General features: G+C 45.1%; 1 protein-coding gene across 1 annotated transcript in view; it reads left to right on the forward strand.

Moving 5' to 3' along the window:
* The window catches only part of gsk3ba (glycogen synthase kinase 3 beta, genome duplicate a), a 178,495-nt gene that overhangs the window by 73,446 nt on the left and 87,425 nt on the right, over positions 1-17,624 (forward strand). The gene's annotated exons all lie outside the window — the stretch shown is intronic.

A 17,624-nucleotide genomic window follows, 5' to 3' on the forward strand; every position in this document is an offset into this window, starting at 1 on the left:
GGGGCATGGCAGTGGAATCCTCCAAAACCTGGTGGGCCGATTTAAGGTGATCTACCAAAACACATTTGGGTTTTCCCCTCTCCTTGTTCCAAAAAGTAGAACAAGCCATTATAAGGGGGACTAAAGGGATGTAGATGCGCATCATAGCGGATGAAACAAAACTAGGCAGAATATAGGTTAACAGGAAACTGCGAATGCTATATGCCATGATGGCAGGTAGGAATAGGTGCAAAGAATTGAATTTACTGAGGAGGGTAGAATGCTGTTGAGAGGCCGACCAGGCAGTCGTGGCATCAGGAATAAAATCACCTGCCATTTGTAACAGCTGCCTGTATACCAGCTCAGCCACAGAGGATGGATTCCTTCCCTCCTTCCCTCCTTCCCTCCTTCCCTCCTTCCCTCCTTCCCTCCTTCCCTCCTTCCCTCCTTCCCTCCTTCCCTCCTTCCCTCCTTCCCTCCTTCCCTCCTTCCCTCCTTCCCTCCTTCCCTCCTTCCCTCCTTCCCTCCCCCCCCCCCCCACCAATCATGCCAACACTCATCCATTAGGCAAGCCATCAGAACAGCCTTTAAAGAGCGGTGAAAGCTCTCACGTAGGCCATTGGACTGTGGGTGATGTGCAGTGGTGTGATGTAGCCTAACGCTGAGGTCCTGGGCCATCACAGCCAAGAGCTCTCAAATGAATTGGGGACCGCAGTCAGAGGAAATATCAGATGGCTTGCCAAAGTGAGCAGTGCAGGTGCTGATGAACGCCTGAGCATATCTGTGGCTGTTGTCAATACTAGAGGAGTGACCTCTGGTCACCTGGTGGTTCGGTCCATCATGGTAAGGAGATGTGTGAAACCACTGGAGAGGGGAGAAGGACCAACAAGGTCCACATTGACATAGTCAAACCATCAATCAGGGGACCTCAAAAGGTGTCAATGGCACCTGGGTATGACGATGAAGTTTTTGCCTGCTGGCACTCCCCACAGTCTGCACTCCTGTCACTCACATCCTTCCTAAGGCTGTGCTACACAAACTTTGGTGCAACCAGTTTCTGTGAGGCCTTCTGGCCCGAATGCAAGAGGCCACTTATAAAGTTAAAAACAGTCCGCTTCCAGTTTGCGGTCACTATAGGGTGAGGGCAACTGGTTGAGGCATCGCACAGCAGAGAAACCTCAGCTTCCCCAAACAATATCAGCCAGCTGTAGGCCCATGACTGCTGTTCGGTAAGCCTGTACCTCTCTGTCAGTAGCTTGGCTGGCTGCCATGCCAGCGTGGTCAACCTGTATGTGTATGGCCTCAGTCAGCCGCAACATTATTTTTCCCCTTGATATGTTTCATATCAGTTGTGAACTATGCTGTGTAGGCCAGGTGCCATTGCTGCTGTGCAGACCAATGGTCTGATATTTTGGCTATCGCGTGCACAAGGGGCTCGTGGTCAATAAACACTGTGAAATAGTGACCCTAGAAGAAAGAGAAATGATGGACAGCCAGAAAATGACCGAGAAGCTCATGGTCAAATGTGCTGTACTTCCTTTCATTGGGAGGGGGTTGGGGGGGGGGCGGAGCTGCTGGCTGTAAAAGTCGAGCGGCTGCCACATGCCTCCAACCAACCCTTCATGCACGGCACCGACAGCATGGTCTGTAGTGTCAGTAATAAATGGCTATGGGAACGTTGGGGAGAGGGTGTGCCAGTAGGTCGCATTAGAAAGAGCTTGTTTGTTAATTAAGGAGTGTCCTGGTCATGTCCGCTGACCAGTCAAACATGTGGTGAGGGGTATTGCTTTTTAGCATAAGGGGGGAGCATAAGTTCAGCAGCTCATAGAATGAAGTGGTGATAGAAATTCACCATACCTAAAAAAAATTCCTGTAGTTTTTCAGTAGTGTGAAGCAGTGGGAAATCCATAATAGCGACTACTTTCAATGGGAGGTTGTTCGCACCTTCTGCAGAGTTGTGATGGCTGAGAAAGTCAATGGTTGATGACCCAAGCTGGCATTTAGCAGGCTTAATAATCAACCGGTGTTGGCTTAAGAGCTCAAATTGTGCAGAGATGAGATACATGTTCGGATTTGGATGCACTGGTGTGTCATCCAGGTAAACAAAAAGAAAATCTTGGTCTTTTAATATGGAGTCCATCAGTGTTGTAAGTCTGTCCTGCATTTTTCACCCCAAATGGCATGCGCAGAAACTCAGGCCAAACAGGATTAATGTAGCTGTTTTGGGAATGTCCTCAGCACACAGGCACCTGATGGTAGCCCCTAACTAGATCAACTTTGGAAAGGATTAACTTTCTTGCTAAGTATGCCAAAAAGTCCTGGATGTGTGGGTCTGGGTAACAATTGAGGGTGGTGGCCTCATTGAGGCGTCAGTAATCACCACATAGGTGGCACCTACCATTGGACCTGGGGACCATGTGGAGGGGCAGTGCCCAGGGGCTACTTGACCGGTGTACAATATCTAGTCTTTCCATGTTGGCAAACTCGGCCTTCGCAGTTGCCAGCTTTTCTGAGTCCAGTTTACACGCGCGGACACGGACTGGCGGGCCATTTGTGGGAATGAGGTGCACGACGCCATGTTTTGTGACAGTAGTGAATAATGTGGGTTTGGTGAGGTTTTGCAATTCACATAGCAGTCGCATGCACTTGACAGTTGTTGTGGGGAACTTGCTAGTGGAACAAGGTAACAACCCAAAGTCCTTGACATCCACAAGCCAGTAGTTTTTAAGATCGACTAATAGTCCTTGGGCACACAGGAAATCTGCACTGAGCAGAGTTCTAGCCACTTTAGCCAGGACAAGGTCGTCCACTGGGGCAGAGCGTCACCCGTCGTGTCCCTTAAGTCTGGATCCTGCTGCTGTTGGTCGGTGGCCTCCAGTGAGGTTTCATTGCTCTTTGTCTTCTCATCAATAGGTGATGGTGTCAGCACACTCACTTGAGCACCCTTGTCACACAGGAAGCGTCACCCTGAAAGGTGTCCATAATGAACAGTAGATGTCCTTGGCAGCTGGAACCCACAGCGTTCACAGACCTCTAATGTCCCAATATACTGACACTGTTGAAGCTGTAAGGTGGTCGGACATTGTAGCCTTTGTACCAAAGTAAGCATGATAAAACACAGGCCCAGCATTGTTTGTTTGCAGCATTAGTTAGTACATCCTATCCTCGTGATATGCAAGGGATAAGTTTCTCAAAGTTGACGCATAATGTGAATAATTATTTAAATGGAGAAAATAGGGATGCATTCCAGAAGGCTTCCTAAGTATGTTTTATCTGTAATTTATTAACATTTTCATACCAATACGACACAAAAACAGTACTACAAGACAACATTTGTATTATACTTAATCAATTTAAGGTAATATTCAATATAATAAATCATAGAAAGTTAACATCCTCTGGCATACAGTACTCACCAACAGTGGCAGGTGTGTTCGCTCTGGGAGATGAGTGGTTGTTGTGGTGTCGGGCGGCTTTACACGGATAAAGTGGATGGTTGTGGTTGTCAGGATCATATCAAGCACAGCAAGGGGTGAAGGAAGACTCACAGAACTCTTAGAACTGCTGGCAGCAGAAGATTACAGCGATTTGAATAAAGTGGTGAGGGTTGTTTGCTTGGCAGCATTTTGTTTTTCAGCATAAATTTGCTTGTAAGGAAGAAGGGTTAACGACTGAAATGCTGACTCCATTCTAAACTTGGGTCCACGTCCATCGCCATTTGTGCCAAGTGTTCGGACTTTCACCATTCCCTCACTGTTGGTAAACTCCTGGGATTTTCAAAATCGTCTGTTGCTTGCAGCATCTGAGAGATGGTTGGCAGTAAATAAAAATACATACGCGTTGAATGTGGATCACGCCGATCGAGTAGTTGAATCAGCGATGTTGTGTTAGGCAGCAGAAAACGCATTGTTATGTTAGGATGAGTGCTGTCCAAATGTTTAGGATGGGCTGGCGCATTGTCAAGCAACAAAAGGACTTTAAAGACAAGATTCTGTTCCCGGCAGTAGCGTCCCAGAGCTGTGTTACCTTTAGCTGATGCTGAGGTGTTTATAATTTCCAACTTTTTTTCAAGTGTTAAAGTGGTTCTCTGCCACTCGGCTGATGGTCCAAGACATGACATCGGGCGCTTAGGAGGCATAGTTAAATATTTCAAGCACAAAATCACCGCACCGTAGGTAAAACCAACAAAAGTTTAAGTTCGCGCATCCACACCTAGCCAAAACCAATGCAAGAGTGGCGGAAGTGAAATTGTGAGGCACGCGCACCGGACTTGTATTGGTGGGAAAGCGGTGCTTCTCATCCCAACAGTGAGAGTGCGGGGTGTGCGCATGTGACACATATTGGCGGGAAGGCGGTGCTCCTCGCATAACTGTGAATTTTGGACACACATAACGAGATGTTGGTAGAAATAAGTTCCTCGCATAACTGTGAATCTGCATACTCTGAAGACACCTTTTAACGAGGATAGGGTGTAGTCTGTTTCATGTGATTATGTTGGAGGCCTCACTGATCAGGCTTATTGAGACAAGGAAAGGAGGAGAAATTATGCACTGCTGCCTGGCTGAGTGTAGACTATCAGCCATTTTAGCAAGCTCCCTATAGTTCTTCACAGGTGCATAAGTGAGGGCTATGTGAACTTAATCAGGCATTTGTTGCATAGAGTTCTTTAAAAATCAAAGGAGGATGATGATTTTCCCAGGAAAGACAGCGTATGGTCCACCAGCTCCGACAGTTTAGCATTGCCAAGACTGGGCAAGGAGACCAACTGTTCGGCGCGCTCAGACTCCGATAGTCCAAAAGTCTGTAAAAGGTAAGTTTTCAGTGATCAGTAGTTATCTTGTTCAGGCAGGTGTTCTAGTAGACTCACCACTCTTGCAGCCATGGAGTTTCCAAGCATTAGTCATAGTCATACTTTATTGATCCAGGGGGAAATTGTTTTTTGTTACAGTTGCACCATGAATAATAAATAGTAATAGAAATAGTAATATTATTTTTAGTAAATAGTAATAGTTATAGAAATAATAAATAGTAATAGAATAGTAATAGAAAATAGTAATAAGTAGTTACATAGTAATATGTAGTTAAGTAGTCCATGGTAGAATTTGGTGTGGTGCTCAATGATTTCACTGATTTGATTGTACACAAACGCTGCATTTCACTGTGTATTTTGATGTACATGCAACAAAAATAATCTTTCTCTTCAGTGGGACACATACCAACTACCAGGGAAACAAATTCCATTTTCTCCCTCCATATTTTCACAATTTTTCTGAAACTTATTCTATCTTGCACATGCCCATTAATTCTCTTATTGATTCCTTTTGTTTTTAAGCTCCATCACTGGGTTACGAATGAATGCAAGTTTACATATGTCCATAAGTTGTTTTTGTCCATATGTTGGAAAACACGTAAAATTACTCGGTACATCAGCCATATCTCCACAATATTATAAAGAATGACACCAAAAATGCAATATAAGAAACCTAAGAAATAAGGCAGATAAAGTCAGCATGGGCTGGCTCTGGGGACTGGAATGTCATTAGTCATAACAGAAGTATGGCTGAGGTAAAGGCAGGGCTGAATGCTCAAAGTTCCAGGATGTAGATGTGACTGAGGAAGGGGATATTTCCATCTTGAAGAAAGACATAACAGAGGATATTCTTTGGGGATCATCCAGTGGGGTTGTATGGGTAGAACTTAATAACAAAAAACGGATAGTCAGTATGAGGTAGTATTATAGTCCTTTATAATTGGTGAAAATTGAAGGAAAAGTGAGTGGAGTGATTTCAACTGGTTCTACAAAGTACAAGTACAAAGTAAATTTATTATCAAAGTACATATGTCACCGTGTACAGCTCTGAGATTCGTTTTCTATCAGGTATACATAGTAAATCCAAGAAACATAATGGAATTAATGAAAGACCGCACCCAACAGGATGGACGAACAATCCATGTGCAAAATACAACAAACTGTGCAAATACAAAAGAAAAAAATAAATATATCAATAATAAATATCGAGGACATAAGATGAAGAATCCTTGGAAGTGAGTCAATAGGTTATGAAAACAGTTCAGTGATGGGGTGAGTGAAGTTATCCCCTCTGGTTTAAGAGCCTGATGGTTGAGGGGTAATAACTGTTCCTGCACCTGGTGGTGTGGGTCCAGAGGCTTTTGTACTACTCCCCCCCCCCCCCCCCCCCCCCCCGCCGATGGCAGCAGCAACAGGAGAGCATGGCGTGGATGCTGGGGATCCTTGATGGATGCTGCTCTCCTGCGACAGCGCTTTGTGTAGATGTGATCAGTGGTGGGGAGGGCTTTACTTGTGATGAACTGGGCCGTATACACTACTTTTTGTAGAATTTTCTGTTCAAGGGCATGATGCATCCAGTCAATATACTCTTCTCCACACACCTAAAGAAGTCTGTCAAAGTTTTGGATGTCATGCTAATCTTTGCAGAATTTCTACGGAAGTAGAGGCAGTGCTATATTTCCTTCGTAATGATATTTATGCACTGGGCCCAGTACAAATCCTCTGAAATAATAACACTGAGGAATTAAAGTTGCTGATCCTCTCCACCTCTGATCCTATGATGAGGAATGGCCCATAGACCTCTGGTTTCCTCCTTCTCAAGTCAATAATCAGCTCCTTTGTCTTGTTAACTGACATTGAGTGAGAGGTTGTTGTGACACCGCTCAGCGTGATTTTTAATCTCCCTCCTATATGCTGAATCATCACCACCTTTGAGCCCACAGTAGTCAGCAAACTTAAATATGGCATTGGAGTATCTTAGTCACAAGTACAAAGCGAGTAAGGCAGGGGCTAAGCACACATCCTTGTGGTTCACCAGTGCTGATGGAGATTATGCAGGATAGATATGTTTTTGCCAACTTAAACTGATTGGGGTCTGCGAGTGAGGAAATCGAGGATTCAATTCCTTAAGGAGGTAATGAGTCCAAGGCCTTGAAGCTGCTTGATTAATTTTGAGGCGATGATAGTATTGAATGCTGAGCTGTAGTCAACGATGAACATCCTGATGTATGTATTTTTGCTGTCCACATAATGGATCCAAGTTGCTTCTCAGGCTGGAGTTGATATATTTCAACACCAACCCCTCAAAGTATTTCATCACAGTGGATTTAAGTGCTAATGGACAACAGTTATTGAGGCATGTTACCATGTTTTTCTTAAAGTACTGGTATAATTGAAGCCTGCTTGAAGCAGGTGGGTACGTCATACTGCCAAAATGAGAGGTTAAAGATATCGGTGATAGCACAGGTCTTTAGTTCTCAGCTAGATGTGTTCCGTGCATCCACCCTCCTAAGGATACCCTCACATTTTAACTTTCCTAATATTGACAGGGCCAACTATAGTATAAAAGACTTGGGTGGAGTGGATTTTATGAAATGTGTCAAAGAAAGCTTCTTTTATCATTGTACATAGGGACCTACTAGAGAGTGTGCCTCCTTCGGTGACTGCCTGGGCAGTGGCAGAAGTGTCTGTCAGTGATTACCTTGGGTCCAGTGACCATAATTATGGAGAAGGATGTGACTAGTTTGCATGTTAAAATCCTGAACTGAGGCATTGCAAATTTTTGAGTCATTAAGGTGATTGAACAACATTGGTTGCAGGTAATGGAGTGTCTGCCAAGTAGAAGGGAGGATATGAGAAGGATCTGGCAGGCAAGGTGAAACAAAATCCCTTGTGATTCAATAGGTATAGAACATAGAAATTTACAGCACATTACAGACCCTTTGCTTACAATGTTGTGTTGACCATGTAACCTACTCTAGAGTCTGCCTAGAATTTCCCTAGCTCTTAGCCCTCTATTTTTCTAAGTTCCACGTACCTATCCAAGAGGCACCCTATTGTATCCACTTTCACCACCACTGCCACTGGCAGTGCATTCCATGCACCCACAACTCTCTTTGTGGAAAAACTTACCCCTGACACTCCCTTGATACCTCACAACACACTGGAGGAACTCAGCAGGTCGGGCAGCATCTGTGGAAACTATCAGTCAACGTTTCAGGCCGGAACCCTTCGTCAGGACTGTAGGGGGAAGGGGCAGAGGTCCTATAAAGAAGGTGGGGGGAGGGTGGGAAGGAGAAGGCTGGTAGGTTCCAGGTGAAAAACCAGTAAGGGGAAGGATAAAGGGGTGGGGGAGGGGAAGCCGGGAGGTGTTAGGCAGGAAAGGTGAAGAAGGAATAGGGGACAACACAATGGGTAGTAGAAGGAGGCAGAACCATGAGGGAGGTGATAGGCAGCTGGGGGAGGGGGCAGAGTGAAATAGGGATAGGGGAAGGGAGGGGGAGGGAATTACCAGAAGCTATGTTCATACCAAGGGGCTGGAGACTACCCAGACAGTATATGAGGTGTTGCTCCTCCAACCTGAGTTTAGCCTCATCATGGCAGTAGAGGAGGCTGTGTATAGACGTATCCGAATGGGAATGTGAAGCAGAGTTGAAGTGGGTGGCAACCAGGAGATCCTGTCTGTTGTGGCGGACGGAGCAGAGGTGCTCCTGCTGAATTCCTCCAGCGTGTTGTGAGTGTTGCTTTGACCCCAGCATCTGCAGAGTATTTTGTGTTTACGATTCCCTTGATACCTATTTCCAAGCACCTTAAAACTTTACCCCCTCATGTTAGCCATTTCAGCCTTGGGGAAAAAGCCTTTGGCTATCCACATGATCAATGCCACTCATCTTGTACATCTCTTATCAGGTCACCTCTCATCCTTTGTCACTCCAAGGAGAAAAGGCCAAATACACTCAACCTATTCTCACAAGGTACACTCTCCAATCCAGGCAACATCTTTGTAAATCTCCTCTGCACTCTCTGTAGTATCCATATTCTTCCTGTAGTGAGGTGACCAGAATTCCAGTACTCCAAGTGGGGTCTGACCAAGATCTTGTATAGCTGTTACATTACCTCACGACACTTGAACTCTAACCTATGGTGAATGAATACCAACACACCATACGCCTTCTTAACAACACTGCCAACCTTTGCAGCAGCTTTGGATGTCCTATCGATACGGACCCCAAGATCTCTCAGATCCTCCACACTGCCGAGTCTTACCATTTATATTATATTCTGTCTTCAAATTTGACCTACCAAAATGAACCACTTCACACTTATCTGGGTTGAAGTCCATCTGTAACTTCTCAGCCCAGTTCTGCATCCTATCAATGTCCCACTGTAACCTCTGACAACCCTCCAGACTATCCACAACACCCCCAACTTTTGTGTCATCAGCAAACTTACTAACCCACCCTTCTAATTCCTCATCCAGGTCATTTATCAAAATCACAAACAGGAGGGGTCCCAGAACGGATCCCTGCGGAACACCGCTGGTCACCAACCTCCATGCAGAATGCGAACCATTAATATGTATATTAAATGTATTGAGAGTAAAATTGTCATCAGGGAGAAAGTAGGTTTCCTTAAAGATCAGCCGAGTTGTCAATAGGAGACATTTTTAAATAAATATTTCTCTTCAGTTTTTACTATAGAGAAAACAATCTGAACAAATGAAATGAGTGGTCATGTCTTAAACCATATATAAATTTACAGGGAGGAAGTATTAGAGGTCTTTAAAGTACATTAAGGTAGTTAAATTTCCAGGGCATAGCCTGATGCATTATTGGACCCTGTGCGAAGTGAGAAGGGAAATTGTGAAGGCCCTTGCAGAGATTTTTTTGCTTTTTTTCTTGCCACAGATAAAGTTCCAGAGGACTGGACAGTGACAATTGAGGTATAATTGTTTTTTTTTAAATAAAGGTTATCAAAAACAAGTCCAAAAAGTACAGGCCACTATCAATGATGGATAAATTGCTAGAGTAAATTCTGAGTGATTAGATCTACCAACATTTAGATAGATGGGGTGTGATTCAGGATAGTTAGTGTGGCTTTGTGCATAGGAAGTCATGTCTACCAAGTCTCTCAGAGTTCTTTGAGGAGGTAACAAAGATATTAGATAAGGGTAGAGCACTGAATATTGTCCATATGGAATTGAGCAATATCTTTGACGCAGTCCCTTGTGGCAGGCTAGTCTGGAGGGTTAGATTGCATGGGATTCAGGGGGAGATTACAGATTAGATTCATAACTGTAGGAAGTCGAGTGATGATTGACGGTTGTCTGTTGGACTGGACACCAGTGTCTAGTACTGTGCCACGGGAGTCAGAACTGGGGCCTTAGTTTGTGCTGTGGGTAAGTTACTGGAGAGGATTCTTGGCAATAGGATTTGTAATAATAACTTTATTTATAGAGCACTTCTCATACAGATATAGTTCAAAGTGCTTTACAATGGGATAAAAGTACAAACATGAAAACAAAATTAAAAATGAACATGTAAATAAAAGACACAGATGTTAGTTAAAAGCAAGGTTAAATAAATAGGTTTTGGGCTGGTTCTATAAAATATTCCCATTAGAGTGATTACTCCCTTCCTGTTTCTGACTTCCACCCACACTGACTCAGCAGAGGATTCATGACCTCCCCCCTTTCCGAGCTGCGATACTATCCCTGGTTAGAAATGCCACTCACACACCTCTTTTGAAACGTGTAAACTCCAAAACAATCAGCAGTTATTGGTGCCCTTCTAACAGCCAAGTCTCTGTAATGGCCACAATGTCATAGATCCATTCTGTTAGTTCATCACCCTTGTGCCTGATACTTCTTGTATTAAAATAGATGCATTTCAACCCATCCAACTGACTGCAATTATGCTGTATTCTCTACCAATCCTTCCTCACAACCTACATGCTGCATTGACCTTCATATCGATTGCTTCATCCTCTGACATAGCACTTTGGTTCCCATACCCCAGCTAAACTAGTATAAATACTCCCCATCAGCTTTAGGAAACCTACCCACAAGGATATTAGTTCTCAAGTTCAGATGTAATCTGAATAGGTTTTACCTTCCCTAGAGAAGATGCCAATGATTCACAATTCTGAGACCCTGTCTTCCGTACCAAAGCTTTTGCCATACATTCAACTGCCATATCATTCTATTCCTGCCCTCGCTGTTGCATGATACAGGCAGCAAACCAGAGATTACTACCCTTCCTTCCAAATTCTCTATATTCTCTCTGCAGGACCTCGTCCCATTTCATACCTATGGCATTAGTACCAGGATATACAATGACTTCTGGCTACTCACCCTTTTCCTTTAGAATGCTGTGGACCCATTCTGAGATGTCCATTAACCTGGCAGTTTGGAGGCAACGTAATATCCAGAGTCTTATTCGTGATCACAAAACCTCTTTTCAGTTCTCCAATCTATTGAATCCGCTATTACCACTGGTCTCTTCTTCCACTTTCTTTTCTGAACCACAGTGCCAGACTCAGTGCCACCATTGTGGTTGATGCGACTTTCTACTGGAAGACCTTCCCCCTCTCCCAACAGTATCCAAAGCTGCGTGCCTATTATTGAAGGGAATAACGGCCATAGGGCTACACTGCACCATCTATCGAAAATATACCGCCCTAAAGAGAGAATATAAGGAATTGGAAAAGAAGATAAAAAGCAGGTCCTCAAGGGTAGTAATCACCAGTTTGCAGCCTATACCATGCATTCACTTTTCCCCTCTGACATGTACTCAGCCAGCTGTCTCCAGAAACTTGGGTGTGATTATCTACAAGAAAAAATCTGCAGATGCTGGAAATTGAAGCAACACACACAAAATGCTGAAGGAATTCAGCAGGCCAGGCAGCATCTATGGAAACATGTACAGTCGACATTTTGGGCCGAGACCCTTTGGCAGGACTGGAGAAAAAAAGATGAAGAGTAGATTTAAAAGGTGGGGGGGAGGGGAGAGAGAAGCACAAGGTGATAGGTGAAACTTGAGGGATGAAATAAAGAGCTGAGAAGTTGATTGGTAAAAGAGATACAGGGTTTGAGAACGGGGAGTGTGATAGAGGACAGAAGGCCATAGAAGAAAGAAAAGTAGGGAGAAGCACTAGATGGAGTCAGTGGGCAGGCAAGGAGATGAGGTGAGAGAGGGAAAAGGGGATGGGGGATGGTGAAGGGGGGCATTACCGTAAGTTTGAGGAAATCAATGTTCATGCCATTTGATTGGAGGCTACCCAGACGGAATATAAGATGTTGTTTCTCTAACCTGAGTGTGGCCTCATCGTGACAATAGAGAAGGCCATGGATTGACATATTGGAATGGGAAGTGGAATTAAGATGGGTGACCACTGGGAGACCCAGCTTCATCTGGCAGACGGAGCGTGGGTGCTCGGCGAAGCAGTCTCCCAATCTACAGCAGGTCTCACTGTTATACAGGAGTCCGCACCAGACATAGTATATGACTCCAACAGACTTGCAGGTGAAGTGTCACCTCACCTAGAAGGACTGTTTGGGACCCTGAATGGTAGTGAGGGAGAAGGTGTAGGGGCAGGTGAAGCACTTGTTCTGCTTGCGAGGGTAAGTGCAGGGAGGGACAAACTAACAAGGAAGTCGCATAGAAAATTGATCCCTGCAGAAAGTGGGAGGAGTGAAAGATGTGGTGGATCTCGTTGGAAATGGTGGAATCCCATTGGAAATGGTAGAAGTTCCATAGAATTATGTGCTGGACATGGAAGCTGGTGGGGTGGTAGGTGAGGACAAGAGGAGCCCTGTCCTTGGTAGGGTGGCAGGAGGATGGGATGAGAGCAAATGTGCATGAAATGGAAGAGATGCAGTTGAAGGCAGCGTTGATGGTAGAGGAAGGGAAGCCCCTTTCTTTGGGGAAAAAAAAAGCCATCTCCTCTGTTCTGGAATGAAAAGCCTCACCCTGAGAGCAGGCAGAGATGGAGGAATTGAGAGAAGGGGGTGGCATTTTTATAAGTGTCTGTGGGTTTATAATAGACATCAGTAGATGAGCTGTCTCCAGAGCTAGAGAAAGATCAAGAAAAGGGAGAAGGAGGTGTCAGAAAAGAACCAGGTAAATTTGAGGGCAGGGTGGAAGTTGGAGGCAAAGTTGATGAGCTCTGCATGGGTGCAGGAAGTAGCACCATTGCAGTTATTGATGTAACATAGGAAAAGTGAGGGGTGGACACCAGTGTAAGTTTGGAATATAGACTGTCCCATGTAGCCAACAAAAAGGCAATCATGGCTGGGACTCATGCGAGTGCTGATGGCTACACCTTTTGTTTGAAGGAAATGGGAGGAGCCAAAGGAGAAATTATGAAGAGTGAAGACCAGTTCTGCTAGATGATGATTACCACCTCATTTTATCTATCACCTCATTCTCCCAATTGAACTGTAGGTCCTCCAGATCAATCTCCAGTTCCCTAACCTGACCTATAAGGAGCTACATTCAGATGCACTTCTCGCAGATGTAGCAATCGGGGAGATTGGATATCTCCCAGATCTTGCATATTGTGCTTGAAGAGCACACCACTGACCTGGGATTCATTCTCACTATGCCAGCTAGGCACTAATAAAGAAAGAAATTGGAACTTAAGAGAAACACTAACCTAGCCTTCGCCTCTCCCGCTAAAGCCTCTTGAGCCAAAGCCTCAGTTCCCCACTTTAACTCTGACCTGTTTCTACAGTAGCTGCTCCGCTTAAACCTATCTTTTTATTGGCCTTTGGCAAGCTCCCAGTTACCCAAATGATCTCAATCTCCGCAGAATAGCCTGTCAACCCCCGCTTGCTTTTGAAATCTGGCACTAAACTCCATAAGGGTAGTGCTCACTTGTTTTTAAAATCTGGCGCTAAATTCCATAGCAGTTAGCGTGAGGCTATTAGATTGGGGCGTCAGAAGCTCAAAGTTCAATTCTGGTGCTGTCTGTAAGGAGTCTGTATGCATCCACCCAAGGAATGCATAGGTTTTCTCTGGGTGCTCCAGTTTCCTCCCACAGGCTCAAAAAGGTACCATGTAGGTTAATTGTTCATTGTAAATTGTCCAGTTATTAGGTAAGGGTTAAAATCATGGTTGTCAGGTTGCTGGGTGGTGTGGCTGGAAGGGCCTATCCTGCACTAGATATCAATAAATTAAAAATTAAAAATAAATGTTGTTGTAGACAGTGTAGAAGGTTATGAAAAATTATGGGATGAACAGCTGGGTATGTGGCTGAGGATTGGCAAATAACATTCAAATTCAGATAAATGTAAGAAAGATCAAGTCAGGGTAAGATGTGTGCATTGAATAGTAGTGCCTTAGAGAGTCTTACAAAATAGGGACTTCGGAGTGCAAGTGCATAGTTCACTCAGTGTGGTGCCACATGTAAATAGGGTGATGAAGAAGGCATCTGATACTGTGGCCTTCATTAGACAGGGCACTGAGTAGAGAAGCTTGGGATCTAACCCATCTATGCCTCTCATCATTTTACATCTCTTTAGTTTCCCCTCAGATTCTGCTCCAAAGAAATCAATGCGAGTCTAACAAACTTCCTCGTAGCTAAATACTCTTTAATCCAGGCAGCATCCAAGTGAACCTCTTCTGCACCTCGCCTTCACATCCTTCCTGTAATGCAGTGACCAGAGCATGCTATACTCAACTGCTTCCTAACTTCACTACTTTTATACTTGACTCACTGAAGAATGAAGGCAAGTATGTTATATGCTACCTTTACTGTATTGCCAGTTTCAGGGATTTATGGACTTTCACCCCAAGATCATGATTTATCAATACTCCTAATAGTCTTGCCATTTACTGTACACTTTCCTCTTGAAATTGGTCTCCCTAAGTTTAACATTTCAAATTTGGCCAGATTAAATTCCATCAGCCATTTGTGTCCCCACATTTCATGCTGATCTAAATCCTGATGAACCCTTTGACAACCCTTTTCACCATCCACAAATCACAAACAAGAGGTCACAGCCCTGACCCGTAGAACACCACTTGGCACCGAGCTCCAATTAGAAAAACACCCTTCCCATAAGACCATAAGATATAGCAGCAGAATTAGGCCATTTGACCTTTTGAGTTTGCTCCACCATTTTATCATGGCTGATTTATTTTTCCTCTCAGCACCAATCTTCTGCCTCATCCTCCCCCACCCCCGTGTCTCTTCGTGCCCTAGCCAATCAAGAATCTATCAACCTCTGTCTTAAATATACATAAAGACTTGGCCTCAACACCTGCCTGTGGTAACGAATTCCACAGGTACACCACTCTCTGGCTAAAGAAGTTGCTCCTCATCTCTGTTCTGTGAGGACACACCTCTATTCTGAAGCTGTGTCCTCTAGTCTTGGACTCTCCCAGCAGAGGAAATGTTCTCTCCACATCCACTCTATCAAGGCCTTTTACCATTCAATAAGTTTCAATTAGGTCGTCCCTCATTCTTCTGAATTCTAGTGAATGCAGGCCTAGATCGGGACTACAGAGCATCGTGGGAGCTGAATTGTGAAGGAAGGCAGTTCTTTTTTAAACTTCTTCGAGTGCAAGAAGGGCGAGACTGCGCAGGCGCGTGACGTCAGCAGGACCGCGCGGAGAGTTTAAAAAGGCGACCACCCTATACAGCGGGCAGCTGTTGGAGCGGGCAGCGGAGTGAGTGGGAGCAGAGTGTAGGGCTTTGGCTTCAACGGGCTTCGGCGATAAACGGGAAGAGGCGAGAGCGAAGCGCCAACTCTTTTTTCTCTCCCCCCCCCCCCACCCCTTTCGTGAATCGGCCTGGACAGACAGGAACAGCAGGGCTCTCACAGCTAACGGTTTAAAAAGTTTGTCTGTTTGGCGAGGTAAGTGGGTGAGTAGACTTATTTTTCCTGTTTCATTCGTGTAGAATTAGATAGCATGCCTGCAGGGTTAGTGCTTTGTTCAGGGTGTCAGATGTGGGAATCCTGGGAGACTTTCAGCCTCCCTGATGGCCACATCTGCGCCAGGTGCACTGAGTTACAGCTCCTCAGAGACCGTGTTAGGGATCTGCAGCTGCAGCTTGATGACCTAGTGGTTATCAAGGAAAGTGAAGAGGTGATAGACAGGAGCTACAGGGAGGTAGTCATCCCTAGGCTACAGGAGTCAGTAGTCATCCCTAGGCTACAGGAGTCAGAACACTGGGTCACTGTCAAGAGAGGGAAGGGAAATGCCCAGATAGTGGAGAGCACCCCTGTGGCTGTCCCCCTCAGCAACAAATATCTTGTTCTGGATGCTGTTGAGGGGGATGACCTGATGGGGGACGCCCACCGTGACCGGGTCTCTGGCACTGAGCCTGGCGCTGTTGTGCAGGAGAGAAGGAGGGTGAAGAGAAGTGTGGTAGTCGTGGGGGATTCCATAGTCAGGGGAACAGACAGGAGATTCTGTGAGCCTGACAGAGATACCCGCATGGTGTGTTGCCTCCCAGGTGCCAGGGTACGGGATGTCTCGGATCGGGTCCTGAATATTCTAAAGGGGGAGGGTGAGCAGCCAGTTGTCTTGGTACATGTTGGTACCAATGACATAGATAGGACAAAGGAGGAGGTCCTGAAGAGAGATCTCCAGGAGTTAGGAAGGAAGCTGAGAAGCGGGACCTCCAGGGTAGTAATCTCGGGATTGCTACCTGTGCCACGTGCTAGCGAGGGCAAGAGTAGTTGGATCAGGCAGATGAATGCCTGGCTGAGAGACTGGTGTAGGGGGCAGGGCTTCAGATTCTTGGATAATTGGGATCTCTTCTGGGGGAAGTATGACCTGTTCAAAAAGGACAGGTTACACCTGAACCCGAAGGGGACCAATATCCTGGCGGGAAAGTTTAATCGAGCTGTTAGGGAGGGTTTAAACTAATTTGGCAGGGGGGGTGGGAACTGGAATGTTAGAGCGGAGGAAGGGGAAAACAGAAATAAATCTAAGATAGTGAGCAGTAAAGATGTCAGGAAAGTCAGGCAGGTGATGGGGCAAATGTGTAGCCATTGGGATGAGTTGCAGTGCAATAAAGTTGCAGTGAAATCAAAGCAAAAAGTATCAAATTCTGGTCTTAAGGTGTTGTACTTAAATGTATGCAGCATAAGAAATAAGGTGGATGATCTTGTTGTACAGCTATAAATTGGCAGGTATGATATTGTGGCCATCACTGAGACCTGGCTAAAGGATGCATGTCTCTGGGAGCTGAACGTCCAAGGATACACGGTGTATCGGAAGGATAGGAAGGTAGGCAGAGGGGGAGGCGTGGCTTTATTGGTAAGAAATGATATTAAATCATTAGAAAGAGGTGATATAGGATCGGAAGGTGCAGAATCTTTATGGGTTGAGCTAAGGAATAGCAGGGGTAAAAGGACCCTGATGGCAGTTATTTATAGGCCTCCAAACAGCTGCAGGGATGTGGACTACAAATTACAACTGGAAATAGAAAAGGCTTGTCAGAAGGGCAGTGTTATGATAATTGTGGGGGATTTTAACATGCAAGTAGATTGGAAAAATCAGGTTGGCACTGGATCTCAAGAGAGAGAATTTGTAGAATGTCTGCGAGATGGCTTTTTAGAACAGCTTGTTGTTGAGCCCACTAGGGGATCAGCTGTACTGGATTGGGTATTGTGTAATGAACCGGAGGTGATTGGAGAGATTGAGGTGAAAGAACCCTTAGGAGGCAGTGATCATAACATGATTGAGTTCACTGTGAAATTAGAAAAAGAGAAGCCGAAATCTGATGTGTCGGTGTTTCAGTGGAGTAAAGGAAACTACAGTAGCATGAGAGAGGAACTGGCCAAAGTTGACTGGAAAGAGACACTGGCGGGAAAGACGGC

This window comes from Mobula birostris, chromosome 6, assembly GCF_030028105.1.
Source record: "Mobula birostris isolate sMobBir1 chromosome 6, sMobBir1.hap1, whole genome shotgun sequence".
NCBI lineage: Eukaryota > Metazoa > Chordata > Chondrichthyes > Myliobatiformes > Myliobatidae > Mobula > Mobula birostris.